Consider the following 20103-nt stretch of genomic DNA (forward strand, 5'->3'; position numbering starts at 1 on the left):
GTGTGTGTGTGTGTGTGTGTGTGTGTGTGTGTGTGTGTGTAGGATGCCAGAGGTGAGAGTAAGTTCCCTGCGTCTCATGAATGATCTGTGTGAGTTTTTACCCATATCATTTGTTGTCGGTTCCAGCTCTTGGGGTCTTGAGGCCACTGCAGGTATCACCCGGGGCCACCTGTACTGTATCCTTGGCTGGCAGCTTTGCAGAAGGGTGTGAGTGGTTGGAGGCGTGACCTCTCAAGTGGGACCCCACCCTGAGTCAGAGGCATCTGGAAGATGTCCAGGGATGGGATGGCTCACTGATGGCCCCAGGGTGTCTGCGTTACTTTTTCTCGTTGCTGAGATGAAATACGCGCACACCAAAGCTAAAGGCAAAAGGTTTATTTAGCTGTGTTTGCAGAGGTCTCAGCCCATCATCAGCTGGCTCCAGGGTGGGTGGCACAGGGCAGAGGAGAAGACACAGTGGATAGAAAGTAGAAGAGTAATAAGTGGCAGAGACGAGACTCTCTCTGCCCGTTTTATGTCACATCCAGACTGCTGGGATCCGGGTGGTGCCTAACCAATCAGTGACTGATTTTGCAGCCACACACCCTTAATGCCAGCATCACAACTCGATTCAGCCACCTCCAAAAAGCCTAAGACTGCACGAGGCTTTGGGGGACATCTAGACTGCAGGGAAGCGTGATTGATGGCTTCTCGCTGATGACCAGTTCCCCTGACCCTGGTGATCTTAAGACGACAGCTTCAGAAATCAAAAACAAAAACAAGGGTCAGAAGCAGCAGCACCTTCCCATTATCTTAATGGAACCTCAGGTGTCTTCGTGAAAACAATAGTCCACAAGAAACGCTGCCATTAAGTTGGCATCTAAGAGCCAAGGGGATGCCCCTCCCCACGCCACAGCTTACAAGGTGCGGCTTGTGACGCTCGGGCCGGCGCTAGGTCTCAGAAAGATGCACTGTGGTTTGGAGCTAGAATGGCCCCAAAGGCTTCCGGGCCACAGGGTGCTCCATTGCTCAGGACCAATCCACGGGTGAGTTCTTGGCCAACTTGCTATTGGAGGCGGGGCCTGGCTGGAAGTAGGGGTGACCTGGCAGGGAGCATTCCTATCCCAAGCTCCTTCCTCCTCTCTCTGTCTGATCCTGTCACCAGGAAGACGCTTGGGCTGCACAGAGACTCTCCAGGACCTCAAGCACAGAGTCCGGTCGCTCGAGATCAGACAGACCCACCGTGTGCTTCGGACATGCAGGCTGCATGTCGAGGGTGATGATGCCGTGAAACATCCGTGACAGAGCAGCCAGACACGTCCAGCTTCGAGCTACCTGGGTTCCTGCACCGAGGTGTCCCGGAGTGGCCAGGGCCTTGTCCTAGTCCATTCGTGCAGACAGAGTGTCTGGTGAAGTCCACCCAGTGCCTTGGCGCTGTCCCCGAGGTAGAGGACAGAAGAACAAAAGTCCCGCTGGGCCCTCCAGCCCTCTGATGAGCTGTGAGTTCCGGCCTGTGAACTGCAGAGTCACACCATGTGCAGCCTCAGACACACTGGCTTCCTGCCCTTGAGTTTGAGCCTCCTCCCTGCTGCCTCCGCCGACAGCACCGGGGACCACGGCCTCCTCGCTCCTCTCTGGACCCTGAGACGGCCACTCGGCCCAGTTCCACAGTATCGATCACCAAGGACAGTGGCGAGCAGAGAATGACACTCAGCCTGGGCACCAGGAGCCAAAGGCTGGTTTTCTCGGGTGCTCCAGAGCAGCCGCAGGGCGCCATCACATTGGGCCTGCGCGGCGTTCTCCAATCTGCTTCATCCTCTGAGCATGCCAGGTCTCAGGTAAGTGCCCCATGTCTTGGCTTCTGAAACAACTGGAGGCTCCAACGACCCGTGGTTGGCGGGGCCGTGTGCAGGCTGTCCTCGTCACCCCAAACCCTCTGTGGAGACCCCGACCCTGCCAGCCCTTCTGACTTGTCCTTGGGGGAGAAAGCCCTGGGCTTGCTTCCATCGCTGTTATTGAACTCGCTGCTTATTTTGCTGCATTTCCGGTGCTGTCAGTGGAGCTCACTGTCATCTTGGTTCCAAATAAGCCAGTGAGCGGAGGACTGAACAGGGACCATCAGGGACCCTCGCTGCGCCCTCTGTCCTCCCTGTCCTGGGTGTCGCTCCTGTTCTGTCCCCTCCCCTGTCTGGGAAGGGTGTGAGGAGCTCTTCACAGTCTTCTCCTCCCCTACACTCCCACTTTAAATTTTTCTGCAAATCAAGTACAGAAAAGTGGTCCGCGATGCTCAGACCCTCTCCGTCCTTCTCTGTCCAGTGGTGGCCGCTCCCCCTTTTGCTCTTGTCTCCAGGGCTGAGCCACTTGAAGGCGATCTGCTCCTTGCGCAGTGATGGGTATTTCCCCCACATAAGCACAACGCGCTATATTATCCCTCATTACGAGAATAACTGTAATTTCACTGCTCCTACGTCTAAGCCCATTTTCAAACCCACCCTTGTCTCCAAGCATCTTTCACGGTGCTGAGGTTTTCCGAGTACATGTCTTGTCCCCTGCTTGCCGCTGTGCATTTCTAAATCACCGCCTGGCACCCACGCACCAGCAAGCCTGTGCGGCGCGCTCGCTCCGTCCTCCAGGGTGGCCTGCGGGACCTTGGAGTCCTGGTCACTGCTTCTGCATGGCGAGCCCCACACTGTGCACCCCTGCTCTGTGCGTGGGTGAGGGCAGGGTGTGAACAGCCCACGCTGCTCCTTGCTGTCCCCTTGTGTCCACCAGCTCCTCTGGAGCTCGGTCACCCCCCAGCCCGTCCTGGTGGGCTGCGCTGAAGCTGGGGCTGCCGATGATGCCACCCACGCACGTGCACTGTCCTCTGTGGCGCCCTCAGCCCCTCTCTTCCTTGCCTGGTAGCTGCGGGCTCCAAATGTAAACATTGCTGCAAATTTTCCACAAACAGCTGCCATGTGAGAGTCGCAGCCCGGAAGGCCTGGCGTGTCCCTTTCTGGCACAGCTGGCTGCCCAGCTGCGCCCCAAGCAGAAGGCAGAGTGCGCCGCTGTGGGGACTGCAGGGGCCCCATGTGGTGGCCTGCTGTGCACACGGGGTGTGCCGAGTGTGCACTGCCCCAGCACAGCCCTGGGCTCTGACCAGCAAGCTGTCATGCTACACGACTCCCAGGACTGTCCCGGTCTGGGGGCCGCTGATCCGGGCCCCAGCTCTGCTCCTGACCCCCCTCAGGTGCACCCCATCCTGGGGGCTCTCAGAGTCTGCCCTGGTGCCTCGAGTGATGCCTCACTGCTCCCCACGCCCGGCACGAGCCTGGGAGTCTCAGCTGAGCACCAGGCCTGCGCTTCCTGTCTACCCCGTCCTCCAGCAACTGAGCCTCGACTGCAGAGGACGTGCTTGTGTGAGGGCCGGGCAGCCGGGGCAGCCGAGGGTGCAGCTTTTCTGCGCTCCTCACCACTGCGAGGAGCTGTGCCGGGTGCTCGTGACCCCAGACGTCGCACTGTTCCGGAAGCCCAGCGGCGCTAGCGGCTGTGAACTCCCCCGTGGGCAGAAGTCTTGATGGGTTTCAGGGCGATGCAGGTGAACACGTTAACGAGCTGCAGACTATTTGGGGGCACGTCCCGCTGGTGGGGAGTGAAGGGATTCTGTGGGTACATGGCTGTGCTGTCAGAATAGGCGCCCTGTCCAGGTAAGCCCGCCTACGGGGCAGGGAACTCTAAAGCGGGGAGCACTGCTGTGATGGCTAAATTGCGTTGCAGTGGGTGCGCTCAGGAAGGTTGGGCTTGGGAGGCAGAAGGGAAATCACCGTTTCCCAAATTCTCTCAAAATAAAGATGAATAGGGCAGAACGCACCGAGCAAAGGAGGCGTTTCTGTGTCCAGCGTGTGACAGACTCTCAGGACCACAGGGGACAGCGAAGGGGGACAGGTGCGGGGAAAACAGAAGCGAGAATCACCTGACTGATGACGCGCCCAAGCTGAGGTGCCCTGCAGGGTCTGGCTTTGCCCCCTCTCGAGCTCAGGCTTCACGGGGCGGAGAGCAGGGAGACTTGGGCCTGTGCCAGGGGAGCCGGCGCCCTGGGCTGCGTGCGATACCTGTCTTTCTAGTGAGGCGAGTGAAGTTGGTCCCTGTCTCTTCTCAGCGAGGGTCCCGGAACACCAGCTCTGGTTCCTGGGCCGGAGCCTCCTCTCTCCCCGAGGAGGGGACAGAGCTACCTGGAGTCTCTGCCTCTCCTTTCTCTTCAAGCTGCTGTCTCTAAAAGCCCAAGGGGAGCAGAGAGCAGAACAGGAGGAGGGAGGCAGGGCTGTTTTGGCCTTCTCTCCCCACCCTCTTTTCCACTTTTAGAATCTCAGGTAGCCACTCGTAAGCAGAATTCCTGGGAAGTCCTGACCACCTTACATTCTTACCCTGTCTCCCGGGAGCCCATAAGAAATGTCCCAGGCTTCTCTTGTGAATTGGAGGGTCGAGGAGAGTCCCCCTGGCCCATAGGCCGCAGCAGCTGTGGGTGGAGAGCCCTTGGCATGACTTCCTTGAAGGCTGTGGATGTTCTCACTGCACAGGACTGGGGTCGGCGGAGGAGGAGACGGCTGGGCAGGCAGAGGGCACAGAACCAGCCAGTGGCTGGGGTCAGGGGCCGTGGAGCCGCGGGGACACCTGTCCCAACCTCTTCGGAGGTCTCGGCTGCTTTTGAATCTACATCCAAATCTGCTTTTGAGTCTGTGGTGCTGGACTCTTGCACTTTCTGTCCCCAGTACCCGCTGCCTTTTAGACAGATGGCTCTGCAGGGTCCTAGACCTTGGCTTTTCAGCGCTTCAAGGTGAGGTGCGGTGCGGGTGGATTCACGTTACCAAGGGGGATCGTCACACCTGCTTTGCACTCACCCTCAAAAACACGTTGCTGCGGTTTTCAGCATATTCTGGGGAAAGGAGTGAGGTGTTTTGTCCTCATTTGGACACGATTCTCGCCCTCCTGTGTGATTCCCATCCCTGAGCTCTTAAATGGGCTGAGCCAGAAGCTTCTCAGGGGCTGGACGTGGCAGCAGGGAGTGCTCTGCACGACAACAACAGAACCTGCGCAGAGCACAGTGACCAAGGAGGAGGGCCCGGGAGGGCTGGGGCCATTGGCTGGGTGGACGGGGGCTGCTGGTGGCCAGCAAGAGTCCGCCACCCTTACCCACCCGAGAGCCGCCTACACCTGAGCTGCAGGATCGCCCAGTAGTTGTTTCCTGCAGCAGCTGGGGCCCTTTCTTGTTAGCCGTGCAGTGACTGGCCTGGCCTCCAGCTCGGCTCTCCTGAGGTGAGTTGGCTTGGCGGACTCTGCACTGTGAGGGAATGCGCTGGAGCAGAGGGAGGCTGGCCGGGGCCGGGATCCAGCTCTCAGCACCCATGACGGCCAGGTCCAGCCCAGCTTCTGCTTCCCAGGGGAGAGGTACATGCAAATCTGGGACAAACCGGGGGCAAAGCTGTGCATTCCACTAACTGAGGGAGTAATGCAAGAGGGAGTAGGGCGAGGGCTCCAGGGAGCCTGCCAAGCCCAGGTCTTCAGATGCCATGGGGCTGAGACCAGGGTGTGGTCATTTTGTGACTTGGGGCTGAATAGAGCCGTCACTCAGTCTTAGGGAAGAGCAAGGGTGCAAGAACCTTTGTTCCCTGTGCTCTGGAAGGAGCCTTAGCAAGCAGTCCCAGAGGTACAGATGTGGCGCACGTCATCATGCATGTGAGCGTCCACCCGCTCCAGCTCCTCCTCTGAGGACTGCGGTTTTCCTTCCCTCGTGGGGGGCTCTTGGGTGGAGGCTGTTGGTCCAAGACCCTGGCGCTCCCACACCAGAAGTGCGTGGGTGGCAGCCCAATCTCCCTGTCCCCTGCCTGTGCTTTGGGTCCTTATGGGTCGATGCATACATGGGAAGCCACTGAGTGACACTCGGCAGAGGTGGTATCCTGACAGGATGGCACAAGGGAGGTGCAGGTCACGGGTTTCCTCGGGGCTAGCGCTTGCTGAAACGGGGCCTAGAGCCATGTAACTGGGCAGCTATTTTACCGCCTTCTCAGCTCTTCTTGCTGAAGTTAACGAGGATTGGTCTCTTTGGCGTACACTAAAGAATGGACGCAGGAGGCTTGGAAAGGAATATTGGGTGTCTCGGTGCTTGGCTTGGAAGACACAATCGCTTATGAAGCCCTGGGGACACACAGACCAGGTGACAAATGACCTTCCAGGTCCATGAGTGGTGGCTGCTGCTTCCTCTGCTGGCTGGACTCTTAAGTGTGCCCCAGGTGACACGTGCCAACACTGCAGGACGTGCTGGGGCCCGTGTTCACACCCAGCGTTCACCAAGGTCCTTTCCTCATGGACAGACCCAAGCAAAGGACTCATCTTGGTGGTCTCTGACTCCCTGGCTTCAACCTTGGCCAGGTAAAGGTCACAGTCCATGGAAGACTCGTGTTTAGTGACAGCACAATATCTTCTATCACGAGGGCTTTGAAATAGGGGTTTGATTATTGACCAATAACCTGCATTCATGAAGCACCTGCTGTTTACAGTCCAGACCTTTTTCTGAGCATCACTGTTCCACTTGGCTGTCTAAAATGCTGTACATGAAATGTACTCAATGTACTTTCTGCCTTTCTTCCGGGATCTAACGCAGGTGTTTCCTGGGGTTGCCACAACAAAATATCACACACGGGGTGGCCTCAACAAAGGGAGTGAACTTCTTCCCCATCGAGGAGGCTGGGAGTCTGAGCCAAGGTGTGGGCGGGGTTCATTTCTCCTGCGCTGTCCCGCCCTGGCTTACGATCGCACTTCTGGCGGTCTGTGTGTGGCCGTCCTCCGCGCATGCCCCGGTGTCTCACTGGAGGAGGGAAGGGGACAGGGCGGATGGGGAGGGTCCTTGTGACCTCACATTGCTCCAGCCACCCCTCTAGGTCCCATCCTCCAAGGCAGCCACACTGGATCAGCATACGGATCGGGCTGGGGTCACGGGTGCTCCATCACCATCCTCATTCAGTCACCCTCTGTTTGTGGCACCCCAAGTCTCTCCATTTCCAGTGATCCTCATAGCCTCTGCCGCCCTGCACACCTCTGACACGGCTGACGCGCGAACTACCAGAAACCCCCAGGCTCAGCCTCGAAAGAGGAGCAGAAGCACCCTGTTCTTCCACTGCCGCCCACTCTGCCTAGGCTGCCATCCTCACCGGCCAAGGCCCAGCTCGGCTTCTGCTGGTGTCCCAGAGCTTGTCCTCGTGAGCCACTCTGGTTATCGGCCATGAAAAGCGGGGCAGATCTCTGCTGCCACCTGCCTGCGTCCGCCATTGGTCAGCGAAACACGCTGCCCCCAGCAGGGCCCCACAGGCCCGGCATGTCAAGTTTCTATCCTCCACCTGGATACGGTGCCACCGTTCTCCCTGTGCATGCGGGGGCTTCTTGGTGCCTTGGCTGCTTCCCTTAGGAAGGAAACTTGGGAGGACATTCTTCAACTCTTACACACCTTCACTGCGACCTCTTCCAACTCGTACACACCTTCACCCTGACCTTCCCCACCTCTGACACGCCTTCCCCAGGACCTCCTCCGTCTCTGCACACCTTCACCCTGACTTCCTCCAGCTCTTACATGCCTTTACCAGGACCTTCCCCACCTCTGACACGCCTTCACTGTGGCTTTCCCTGGCCCCGCCCACCTTCAGGGCCACTCTCCCTTCTCTTCCAGTCAGTCACCCCCCATGGTATTCTAGGGCGATCAAAACATACACATTTCCTACCACAGGCTCACTGCTCACGGTCTCCTCAGTGCAGTGTGACCAGCACCCTAACACACACGCCGAAACCCAAGGACGCCGTGTCGTGAATGCTGCCTGCCACATGCCAGTGCATGCCAGGGCCGGAAGGAGGAGAACTGGCCATTCCTCGGAGTCAGGGCAGGTTTTCTGAGGAAGGAGGGGTAGCCTTGAGGTCTGAAGGTGAAGAGGAGCTGTCAAGGGAAGGAAGAGATCCACTTTTGCGAAAGGGTGTGCACGGCCCCGGTGAAGACGAAAGAGGCGGATGTGAGTCACCCAGTTGAGGCTGAGCTGGGGGACTCTGGTGGGATCTTAGGAGCAGCGGGCAGCCGTGCCTGGGTGCCAGTCAGGGTGTGGGCGAGATTCCGAGGTAAGGATTCTGGGTGGTCTAGACTTACATTTCAGACTAGGAGTTTCCTGAATCTGCTAGAAGAGCAGGAAGAACCTTGCTGTACCAGAGCAGTCCTGTGCCCAGGACAGGTGCCTGGTGTGTGGCAGAGTCGGGACAGGCCCCAGTGGACCCCACACAACGTCAGTTGGTGCCATTTGCTTCAGTGTCACTTAAAAGCGTGCAGAAAAGCAGGCTGTTTAGTGCAGTGCTGCCTCCGATGCTCAGGGATGACAGATGACTCGTCCACCTCAAACTGACGTCAAAGCCCGGAACAGAGGGGAGGGTGGGGCTCTTTGCAAACCTTGGCTTTCAGAGCTGAGCTCAATTTTGGGTGGGTGGAAGTCCCTGTTCCCGGGTGGGAGGTGAAGGGGCACCAGCGGCACAGGAGTGTTCTGTCCACTGCTGGCTGTCCAGCAGAGTGCCTTCCACAGGACCGCGTCCTGCTGGCGCTGTGTGCCGAGCACTGCTTTTACACTTGCATACTTCAGAACACGGAGACAAAGTCCAAATGCCCCGCTCTGGCGAAGGCCAACTTAACAGGTCCATGGGGCACCGACTGGGATTTCTAAGCTGATGGCCCCGTGGACAGGAAGGAGGAGGAGACCCACCCGGGTCTGTGGGTCACCAGGTGGTTATTAGCCCCAGGCTTCTGCCTGTGAGGAAACAGGAGGTGCAAGCAGTGCCTAAGGATGAAGCTGGTTTATTGAGAAACACTGTCGCCCAGGACAGGCCCGGGGCCCTCTCCTGCCTGTGACACAGCGAGTCCGAAATGCCGGTTCACTGCTGTGTTCACACCACAGCAGTGTGCACGTACGTGTGCGGACTTGCTTCTGCATCTCCTGTTCCCTCGATTCCTACATCTGCCTCGTTCCCGAGAGTGTCATTTGTGTCTTCTCTTTCACCTGGCAGCTTGCTAGACGTTTATCCAATTTACTGACGCTCTTCAAAGACCCAGTTTCATGATTTTGTTATTTGCATTGATTCCTGCTTCCATCCTTCCTATGTCCGAGCTCTGCTTGATTTGGGTTCCCTTTGCTCTGCTTTTCCCAGGTGGTGGAGGAGGGAGCTTAGATTACTGACGGGAGAGTTTTCCTCTTCTGTGACGTCAGTAGTTAGCATGCTGTGTGTTTCACTCTTGGCAGTGCTTCAACGGCAAGTCCCGGACGTTGATGTACAAGGTGTGATCGAAAGCTCTAGTGGACTTTTAGTTTCTAAAAGCGCTTATTACAGTGCCACGAGGGCCCCTCAAAATACACTGGTCACTTCAAGCACACTCCTGCTATCATCCCTGCCACTTTCTGCAGCAGTTCTGGAGTCCTCTTTCATGTGTCTCTTTAGCTGTGTGGTCAGGCTGCCTTGATGTCCTGAATCAATCACCAGTGTTCCTCTTTTGAGGTCATTATGACTTTGGAGAAGAACTAGAAGTCACATGCACGAGATCCAGTGAACAAGCTGGACGGGGACACAGCGTCGTGCTTTTACAAGCTGCCTTTCCTTCGGATGGCGCCTGGCAGCAGCAGTCACGGTAGTTTTGTCACACCTGGTACAGACCTTGAAGCAAAGGGGAGTGTTCTGAGGAGATTAATGACCGTGTGTCTTCTACTGTAGCAAATTTTTGCATGGAAACATTCACCAAGCTTTTCAATCATCTCTTGTATTTTTACTTCATGCAGTTCTATGTATTTTTGACGGTTGTAAAATTTTCTCCCATGGATTGTTGGGACGTGTGTTTATTTCCAATGCTTAGAGACTTTTCTGTCATCTTCTGTTTTGATTTCCACTTTGATTCCCTTGTGCTCAGAGTCATTTTACTCCTTCTACATTTGTTATGGTGTGTTTTCTGTCCTAGGAAATGGCTGCCTTGGAATTGGTTCAGTAGGTTTTGAAAATAACGTAATTCGCTGTCCTTGGGTAGAATGTTCTGTAAGTGTCTGTCAGATCCAGGTGATAGGTGATGTACTAAGTTCTCAGTTGTCTTTTCTGACTTCCTGTCTGTATTTTCAATCAGTAACCGAGAGAGGGTATTGAAATCTCCAACTACAATTGTTATTTCCTGGGTTCTGTTTGCTTTTGTCTCTCATATCTTGGGCTATATTGTTTGGTGAATACACATTTAGGGTTACTAATGCTCCTTTCTGTTCCTTATTAATTTTTATTTCCTCACATCTACTTCATGTGATAGCAATGTAGTCCTACCTGGTTTCATTTGATTAATATTTCTTGGCCGTATCATTTTCGCTCTTTATTTTCAATCTATTGTTGTAGCTATATTTGAAATAAGTTTCTCGAAGATGGTATATAATTAGGTCATTTTTCACAACTCCCCCTGCCAACCTATTTTTTAATTAATGTTTAGTATGAACTTAATTATTGACATAGAATTATGTGAATTATGTGAATATTTTCTAGAATTCCACTCTGATCCACTTATAGTGTTTTTGAATACATTGCTTTGTGCAGATTTCATTACAGTTGCTCCTGGGTGTTTGATTTTGTATAAGTAACTTATCATAGTCCACTGGTTTTACCAGTGCAAGTAAAGCTGGCCTCTCTACGTGCTCTTCCTGTTATTTTCCCTCCCCTATTTATAATAGTTTTAAATGTTTCCTCTGCATGTCAATATTATAATCTTTGCTTCAATTATCAACATACTTTAGAAGACTCAGGAGAAGGAAAGCCAATTATGATGCTGTTTTCTTCCCCTGCTCTCTCCTCTCCTTCCTTCCGAGGTCTCTTCTTTCACCCTCTCCTTTCCTGAAGACTTCCGCTGGTCCTTCTGTTAGGAAAACCTCATGCTGTTTGTTTTACATCCTCTGTGAATGCCTGGGTTCATCTTCCTTTGTGGGAGATATTTTTAATTGTTATGGAATTCTGAGTTTACAGTTCTTGCCTTTCAGCCCTTGTAAAACATTTAGCTCCTTTCCTTGGCCCTGTGTTTTTTGGGGAGAATTCTGACCTCATTCAGGGATTTTTATCCCTGTGAGGAGTGAGCTACTTCTCCTGCCATTTTCTAATTTTCTTCTCTGTCTTTAGTTTTCAGAAATTTAGAAACGATGATATGTCTTGGAGTTAGATTTTACTGTTTGGCATTTAGTGTTGAGTCTGTAGATTTATGTTTCTTTCTTTGTCTTTTACCAAATTTGGGAAATTTTCAGCCATTATCTCACGGACTGTGTTTCTCCCTATTTTCTTCTCTCCTCTGGGACTCTGAAGACAAACATTAAATTCTTATTATACACTCACCATGTCCTGGGCTCATTTCTTCTTATAAAGTCTATTTTCTCTGTGTTCTGATTGGTCATTTCTGTTGTTCTATCTCACAGGGCAGAATAGAAGTCTTTCGGTTCACTGGTTCCTCCTGCTGTTGCCTCTGTTCTGGTATCGTGCCCACGCACTGGACTTTTTATTTTGGTTATTGTATTTTCCAATTCTAAACTTTCTGTCTGGCTCTTACTTAGAGCTTTTCCATTTCTTTGCTGACATTGCTACTTGTCCTCTGTCCTGCCTGTGCTTTCAACGACTTGTTGCAATATTCCCAGGACGGCTTTCAAACTCCTTTCCAGGTCATTCCTGGGCATTGCCTGCCTGTTTTTCTGATGCTTGCTTCTCATTCAACTTGATGTTTTCCCGATCTTTGGAGGATGAGGGGCTTTTCACTGCCTCTGGCTAACCTCAGGCATTATGCTCAGAGACTCTGGGTAGCACTTAAATCTGCTTCAGCTGCCTCCTTTGGGGTAGAGGAATGGGGCTGCCTTATACCCCCCGGGTCCTAAGTTGATCCCCTTGGACATCTGGGAGAGGGCCCCAACCTCCTACTGGGAAGTGGTAGGTCTCTACTGTCCCCTGAGGCTGCCCTCACCGAGAGGGGTCCTCATTTGACACTAGATGGGGAGAAGTGAGCATCATTCCCTGTGCAGAGGGCAAGTGTAGGACCCCGCTTGTCCCTCTCCGACACCACCAAGCTGTGAGCTGGACACCCGGTGGAACAGGTGTGGGTGGACACTGACGCTGCCCACCAGCCCTGGCAGCTGGCAAAGGAGAAGGGGTCACAGCTCTCTGTGGCCTATGCCTGGAGCACTGCAGCTGCCTGAACGTCTGCCCCTTTACCCAGCTGAGGGTACAGCCTTTCCTGGGGCTTCCTCTGTCCACACCACCGGGGTCTCCAGAAGCAGCTTCTCCAGCACCCAATCTGGGACATATGAGGCCAAAATAAAACCCATGGACCTCACTGTGCTGCTGCTTCCGGGTCTTGAGTCAAGCAGCCTGTCTTCCTCCTCTCTCCTGCCCACACCCCTCCGACACCCACAGTCAGCACAACGCCCTTGGGTGTCACCTCTGTGCAGCAGGAGGAAGAGTGGAAAGAAGGTCACCCCATCTTGCCTTGTGTAGAAGCCTGGAATTCCAGCCTTTGAGACTACCGGGTGGCTGAGTGGTCCTCTCGCACGCCTGGCCTCATTTCAGTTCCCTATCTCTGACCCTGCTCCTGTCATTATTGCATCACTGCCCTTCCCTCCTACTTTGTGACCGTCTTTACCTAATTTAGGAAGAACAGATGCTTGCTCTGCCGTCCGCCTGCCCTGCAGACACAGACCCTTAGCTCGTTCCATGCAAGCCTTCTACCGCCTGGTACCCTACTTTCCGGCCTGATGAGGGCTCGGTTCCTGCTTCCCGGCCTTAGGCCGCAGGAGGAGGTGCTTGGGATCAGAGCCACAGGTGGGAGAGGGCACAGGCTGCCCCTCCCAGGCCCCAGACAGCTGCCTCGTAGGCTACGCACTTCAGAAACTGCTGGCACGGCATTTCTGGTGTCGGTGAAGCTGGCAGACACCTCCAGCCATGAAATGCGTCTTGAAGCCTTTTTATTTAGCAGGGTTTATTTTGAAAGCAAATGTGTTTCTTTGTTGTGTGCTTCTGTTTGCGCTTTGGAGTTGACTCTGAAGTTAGAAGCACCCGGGCAGGAAGGAGGCACAAGCCACATGCCCACTGCTGGACTGAGCCCCGGGGCCTGTGGGCCCAGTGGTAATTTCCACTTCTTTCTTTTTTTTTTTTTGTTTTATTTTTTATTTTAAAGACAGTAGTAAATGAGAAACAAACAAATAGAACAGTAGCAACATACCGGTATCACAAACATAAACAAATCAAAGCAAGAACATTCAAAGTGATATAGAGTCTCACGACAAAATAATACGAATCAACAGTGATTGTTACATTACATACCCCCATCCTCAACTACATTGCTCAGGTTACTAGACGTAAGAATGAAAGATTGCTCAAACCATTATAGGGAATAAGAAAATAATTCTTCGATAAAACAGTACAGATAATATAGAGTTTCACTAGACAAGATAGTAGGAGTTCACCACTGTAATTCCATTGCATATTATTACCTTCCAATCAGTTGCTCAGACCACCAGACGCAAGCATGCACAATTGATCAGAACATAAAAAATTGTAATCATTAACTATTCTTAAAGAAAACACAGAAACTCCACAAACAGTTAGAAACTAAATAACATCCTGCTGAACAACCAATGGGTGGCAGATAAAATCAAAATAGAGGTTAAACACTATTTACAATCAAACGAAAATGGAGATACAATCCATTTCTTTCTACGTTTCTCACGCAGTTGCACTCACTGGGTCCCTATAGGAAGCAGAAGGCACTTGAAGTCGACAGTGGTGTCTGCTGGGGCTGGACAGGAACAAGAGAAGCCTCTGTGAGTGGGAGACCTGGAAGATGGAGGAGGATGTGGTCCCCAGAACTGGGCACTGGTCATGGATCGACCCCTGACAGGAGCTGAGGCACACAGGCAGCCCGTGTGGCTGGCAGGGCGGGGCCACTGCTGGCTTTGCCCCAGACTCATGGTGTCCCACTTGTAACTGCTCCTGCCTGAGCCTAACAGGAAGCCAGCAGCTGTAGCGGCCATTGGTGACCTTCATAATGGCTCAGAGCAGGAGGAGAAGGTCATGGGATGGCCCTGAAGGGGCAGAGAAAGGCCTAGCGCTGCCCACACCCAAGAGAAACCCAGGCCTCCCGAGGCCATGTGTGACCACAGGACCCTGCACGCACGTTCCCTGTCTGCTCTGGGAAAACTGGTCTCAAGCTGTTCCCGACCCTGCCAGCTATGTTTCCAACCCAGCGTCCGCCCACCTGATATTTCCTCTAGCACAGTGGTTCTCAACCCAGGTGATTTGCCTCTCAGGGGAAAGATGACAATGGTATCAGTTGTGCAGGAGACAGGGGTGCTGCTAGACATCGCCCTGTGTGCAGGGTGGTGGCACTGCAGTTTGTGGAATGCCCCGCCTATCTGGAAGTCTGTGCCCCTGACTTCTGCATGGTGTCATCTGCACAAGCCCCTTCTACTGAGATGCCAACTTCTGGGCAGGCCCTACCCTCACCGTCTCACCTAAGCTCCCCACCTCCACCTCAGCTCCCACCCCATCCGCAATATATCTTATATACAGCATCCATCCCCTCTGACATGCTCTGGCGGCTTTTTATGAGCATTCAAGGAGGACTGTGGCCCCTCTCCACTTTGTGCCCTGCTGTTTCCCTGGAAGAGCGAGAGAGAGGCTGAGTACGTGGTCATCTCTCAGTAAACAGTTCCTGGATAAAATGAGTGATTACATGGAGAAACCTGATCCCTTTCTCTCCACCTCTTATTTCCAAACTGGAATCTAAGCCTCACCTTTGCCTTTTCCAGGGAAGCCAGTTGTTATCCCAAATCAGGTGAAGATGTGGTGTCCTCCACAGACGAACCCTGCCTGGATCCATGGGCCAGGTAGGTCCATCTCTAGGGACTGCTCTTAGAGGACAGTGTCTCCTTCCTCATCCTCATTGTACCTTTTTGGAAAACAAAGCAGCAGCTTCCAAGTGTTTGCCTCGGGGAGGCTGCTGGTCTTGTCGCTGATTTGCTCTCTGGCTGTGTCTACTGCCGCCATATTTGGTGGACAGGCTTGGAGTGGTGCCTCTGCCAGCGCTGTCCCTGGTGGTTAAGCTCGGGTATTCGATCCATTTCCCATTTTCCTTTACATTCGGAGGACTCCTCTTCCTGAGGATGCTCAACCTCTTTGGTTCCATCTGATTTCATATAATGCACCTGCACTGCACCTTCAGAGCAAGGATAGTCATCCACCAGCCATCCTGTTCTACTTTGCCTCTCTTTCTCTCTCTCTCTCTCTCTCTCTCTCTCTCTCTCTCTCTCCTTCCCTCCCTTTCTCTCTCTCTCCTTTCAATTTCTAGAAAAATGCACACTAAAATACATCCCTGGGATGTTGGAATTCCATTTATATCTAGCTCATCCACTACTGGCATAATCTATATTTCAAAAAGTAATTTATTGTTTCTCTGAAGGAAGTTCAATATTTGAAATCAGTTATCTCACAACGAATAAAATAAAAATCTGAAGCCAATTTAACCTTGCCGTTACCTGCAGTCTAGCCAAGCTCATTAAGAAGCTTCTTTCAGATTTAAGTCGAGCTTCATGATAATTGAATGGGTTTCATTCCAGGCTTCCCTGACTGTGACATTCCCTTAATGTTCAGTTTCCTGTGGAGTAGACATGGATGCCAGCCCAGTTCCCACAAACATTTCATTCACACAAGGACAAAGTACAAGGGCTTCCCTCTCTTGGTATCTGGTTATCACAGTGGGAGTAAAGAGTACTTAGTGCTGGCCAGGTGACTGGTGGGCTTCCCTACCCTGCCATGGGAGAACCAGAGAGTCAGAGGAGAAGTCTACCTACAAATACTCTAACCTGGGTCTTTCTAGAAAGTAAAATGTAAGAACTCTATGCCTAGGAGCACTTGAGCCGTGGGCTACTGGGCTGTGTGCCTCACGTCCTGGGGGCTGTGTCAGGGGACAGGCAGGTTGGTGGAAGCCACCCACTTCCTGCAGGGGGGTAGCTTCGCTGTAGACCTGGGAGCTGACTCCACAGTGGACAAGCTGGCTGGGAGGGAGGTCAGGGTTGTGTTGCCATGGGCAGGGCCAGCTGTAGAAGATAGGGGGCATCCATCTGATTGCAAGAAGTCAGTGCCTAAGGGGTGACTCTGCAGGGTTTCCTGGGACACCAGAGTGATCTTGGTGACTCCCCAGGAAGCTCTGCCAGTCACCTTGGATGGCTGCGGTGACGGGGGTGTTTTAGGGTGAGCCTGGAAGCCTCTGCTGCCCTCTTCTCTATTTCCTTGGATGATTGCAGGTGGCTCTGGGGGTATAACTCCTGCACCTGCCACACTTCCTGGGACAGGCCCTTTGCTCCAGGCACTCTTGCGTTTCTCTGGTGCACTTCCACCCACATCCTCTGGCTGGCATTGGTTTCTGTAAACAGGTTCCGGGTGGGCATGTGGCCCCCAGCTTCAAGAACGCGCTGGTGCTGAGTTGGCAATTGGCCTTCCAGCTTGATGATCGATTAAGGGACAGTTTGTTTCATAATGGGCAATATTTTAAATTTAATAAAATACAGAATTTCCTGTTTCATAGAATCACTGTTTTAAACTGAAATCCATGTAATTTAGAAGGAAGATATTATCACTGCCCAACTGGACAACCATTCCAAGTTTTATAAGTAGAAGTCAACCATAAAAAAATAATTGTGATGAAAATTAATTTCTCTGGATACTTACTTTTGTGTTCCCAGAGCTGCTGGCCAGTGTCCAGCCCTTTTTGCTAAGTGGACAATGGAATAGAATTGGAGAGATCACCGCTGCACTAACACCCCACATAGTCTTTGACCTTGACAGAAGCAGAGGACCCACAAAGGAGAGCAGTTGTGCTATGGAATGTGATCCACTCTCACAGAATTAGGGGCTGTACTACCTGCTGTAGAGTGCTGAGGTCTTAGTTGTCAGCTTTTTTTTCCAGAGTCAAGGAGGAAAGAAAGGAAAACAGCCATTGTCCAAAGCAAAACCCCGCGGGAGGACTTGCTGTTCAGGAGGGAAAAGGGTCACTGGTTTGGCTGAGCAGCCCCATGTTGAGGGAGTTGTGTGGGGTGCTGGTGATTCTTGCTCTGTGTTCTGCTGCTGTCAGTCCCAAAACACCTGGGACTGAGTGGTTGAAAAGAGGAGAAGTTGACTCAGCTCGTGGCCTGGAAGCCGGGATACTGGAGCACATAGCTCTGGCACCCAAGGGCTGTCTCACTATATACCCTCTACGCTGACATCTCTCTCCTCTCTGAGCTCTCCGTGGACATTTCCAGAGTCACCTCCAGTGTCTTCCTCTTCCCTCTGCAGCCAGCTTGAACCCAGGGCTGCCTGGGCACGCTGAGGTGCCGGATAAAACCTGCTTCTGGCACCCCATGACCACCCAGGAGGTGGTGAGGTGTGTTCCATCCACAGCCCGCCGAACACTTCCCGGGGCTGTGCTGTAGCAGAGGTCTCCACCAGGGGAGGAGGAGGCTTGCCAGAATGGAGTCCCGGGCCCCTCTGCCATCTGAGATGCAGGTGGAGGGAGGGAGGAGACAGCTTCTATTCACTGGGGCATCTCTGGGCAGAGAGAGCAGGCTCCTTGCGGCCCCCAGTGGGTTAACATCTGCCGAATTGACTCAGCACTTGCACTGCTGGCCACAAGCGTGGGGACAGCGAGAGGAGGAGGTGTCGCACCAGCCTGGCTAGAGGCGAGCCTTGTGGTGAACCGATGAACTGAGGAGGAACAGGCTGGGAGCAGTCCGGTAAAGCTAACAATTCGGCTAATTGTCACTCACCTTCCTAATCTAGAACACAAACCCATGTTCAGCAGGACACAGCGTGTTTCTCAGTAAAACTGGGAGGCTGAGTAAGCTCCAGGCCTCGTTCCGGTGAAGCCCCTGATCCCCACAGAGATTAGCTGTCTCTCCGGCCTTCCTTCCTCCCTGTTGAACCCAGCAGGAGAGACAGCCTGGGAGCTCTGGGGCTTGCTGGTCTGTGTCGCCAGGTCAGATGGGGCAGGCAGAGCCTCCCTCTTAGGCCTCTGCTCAGAGCAGTTTCCCCCCTCCCTTCCTACCGCAGGCTCAGAGCCCTGGCATGCAGGTGTCGCGAGCTGTTCTCTGCCTCCTCTCGCCCCCTTCCAGCTCTATTCTTGCTCTTCCCCCCGTGGTTCCCATGGCCAAACCCCTGTGTGGTCCCTGTCCCCACTGAGGAAGGGTCACTGTCCCGCTTGTCCCCACGCAGGCAGCCAGAGTGGCAGATGTGCGTGTTCCCATCACAGGAAGTGGCTGCGCCCTTCTGCCCGGGGATCTGCTTCAAGTTGCAGCTGGACCGGGAGCTGGGAACACCAGCGGGCTGGGACAGGCCCTTTCCCTACAGGTCTTCAGAGGTGCCCCCTCCCTGCCGGGATGTCGCTTTTCAGAAGAGGCAGCAAAGCCACGCCCACACTCCATCCCCAGACCCGAGATGATAAACTGCACTGATTGAAGAGGCTGGGTTTGGGGCAATTTGTTATGCACTGATAGCGGATCTGCCCACCTTGCCTCGGGACCCTGAGTTGCTTTTTAGACTGCAGGACACGTGTGACCCTGCTCCTGCAGCTGGAGCCCTGCTCTTGGTCCCGCCCTCTCCTCATCCCTGGCTCCATCGGATGGACGCACGGCTGGGCTCCTGCTGACGCTGCATTCCTCCTGAGTAATTTGCTTCAGACAAAAACTCTGCATAATTTGTGGGCCGCCTTCACTCTCAAGAGTGTGCCGAGCTGTGGCTGTCATCTGTGAAATAAGTTTGGTTTTTATAAATGGACCGCATTATAAATCAATGAGCCTGACTCTTAAGTACACCTGGTAATTTATGGGAGTTGGGGCCGGTGGAGCATCTTCCCCTAAGCGCTGGGTTAGCTGTGATCTAGTTCCGAGCCGCTGCCCAGGCGGCTCCGCTGCTACCCCTCCTGTTCAGCAGTGTGAGGGTTGGGATCTGCGATGTCCCCAAGTCTCCTGTGTTGCGGAGGGCAGCTGGATCGTGGGGCGCTGCAGTGGATACATCCAGGAGGAGCCCAGGGCTGACTGTGCTCTTAGGGTTCGGGCCTGGTGGGAGCAGATCACCGGCTGGGGCTGTGACCTAGAAGGGGGTATTCTATTTTTGCCCAGCGGCTCCTCCCCACTCCCTGCTGCCTGGCTGCCTTAGGGTGAGCACTTTTCCTCCACCCGGCCCCCCGCCAGGCTGCTCCTCCCACAGACTGAGATCCTGAGCCTGAATTCTGGCTTCTCTCTGAAGCCCCGGGTGTTGCGGCCCAACCACAGGAAAGCGGCTAAGACAGGCTCGTTGCGGGGTGAAGCGGGAGCAGTGGCCACTCTTGTGTCCTCCATGCTCATGGTTTGCTCAGTGGTCAACCCTTAGGCAGCGGCATCTGGGCCGTGTGCAGCTGGATCCCCAGTCACACCGGTGTGAGGACGCTCCGCCCTGCAGCGGGGACCAGGCAGGCTGTTGTCCCCTCGGGCCGAGTGGCAGTCTCCGCGGGGCATCTCCTGCTGCTCTCAGGCGTGCCTCTTCCTCACGAGTCTGTGGCCAAGGTTTACAAACAGCTCGCTCGGCTTGGCCATGCGGTGCAGGGGGGGGAAGGCCGTTGGGTCCCCGGCTCTGTGTCTGCACGGCTGCCCTGGGGTTGGCTCACCCCTCGAGGACTCCCTCAGCTGCACGAAAGCCCCAGTCAGGCTGGTTTTAGGGTGCTGTTGGGCTTTGGGGTTCCTGGTGTCAGCTGTGGCTGGGTTCCTACGGCCCCGCCTCCTCTCACGGCCCCTCCCTCAGCTGTCTGCAGTTGTCCCTTTGTACTGTGTCATCTGAGCTGCCCCAGAGCAGTGTGCCATCAGCCTCAGTAGCTGCCCACCCTCTGTGTAGACATGTGGACAGAGCGCTGTGTAGACACCTGGACAGAGTCCTGTGCAGACAGCCGGACAGACGCCTGTGCAGACACCCAGACAGAGCCCTTTGTACACACCTGGACAGACCCCTGTATGGTCACCCAGACAGAGCCCTGCGTAGAAACCGCACAGATCCCTGTGTAGGCACCTAGAC

This window comes from Chinchilla lanigera, unplaced genomic scaffold, assembly GCF_000276665.1.
Source record: "Chinchilla lanigera isolate Chin_1 unplaced genomic scaffold, ChiLan1.0 scaffold00081, whole genome shotgun sequence".
In the NCBI taxonomy this organism is placed as follows: Eukaryota; Metazoa; Chordata; class Mammalia; order Rodentia; family Chinchillidae; genus Chinchilla; species Chinchilla lanigera.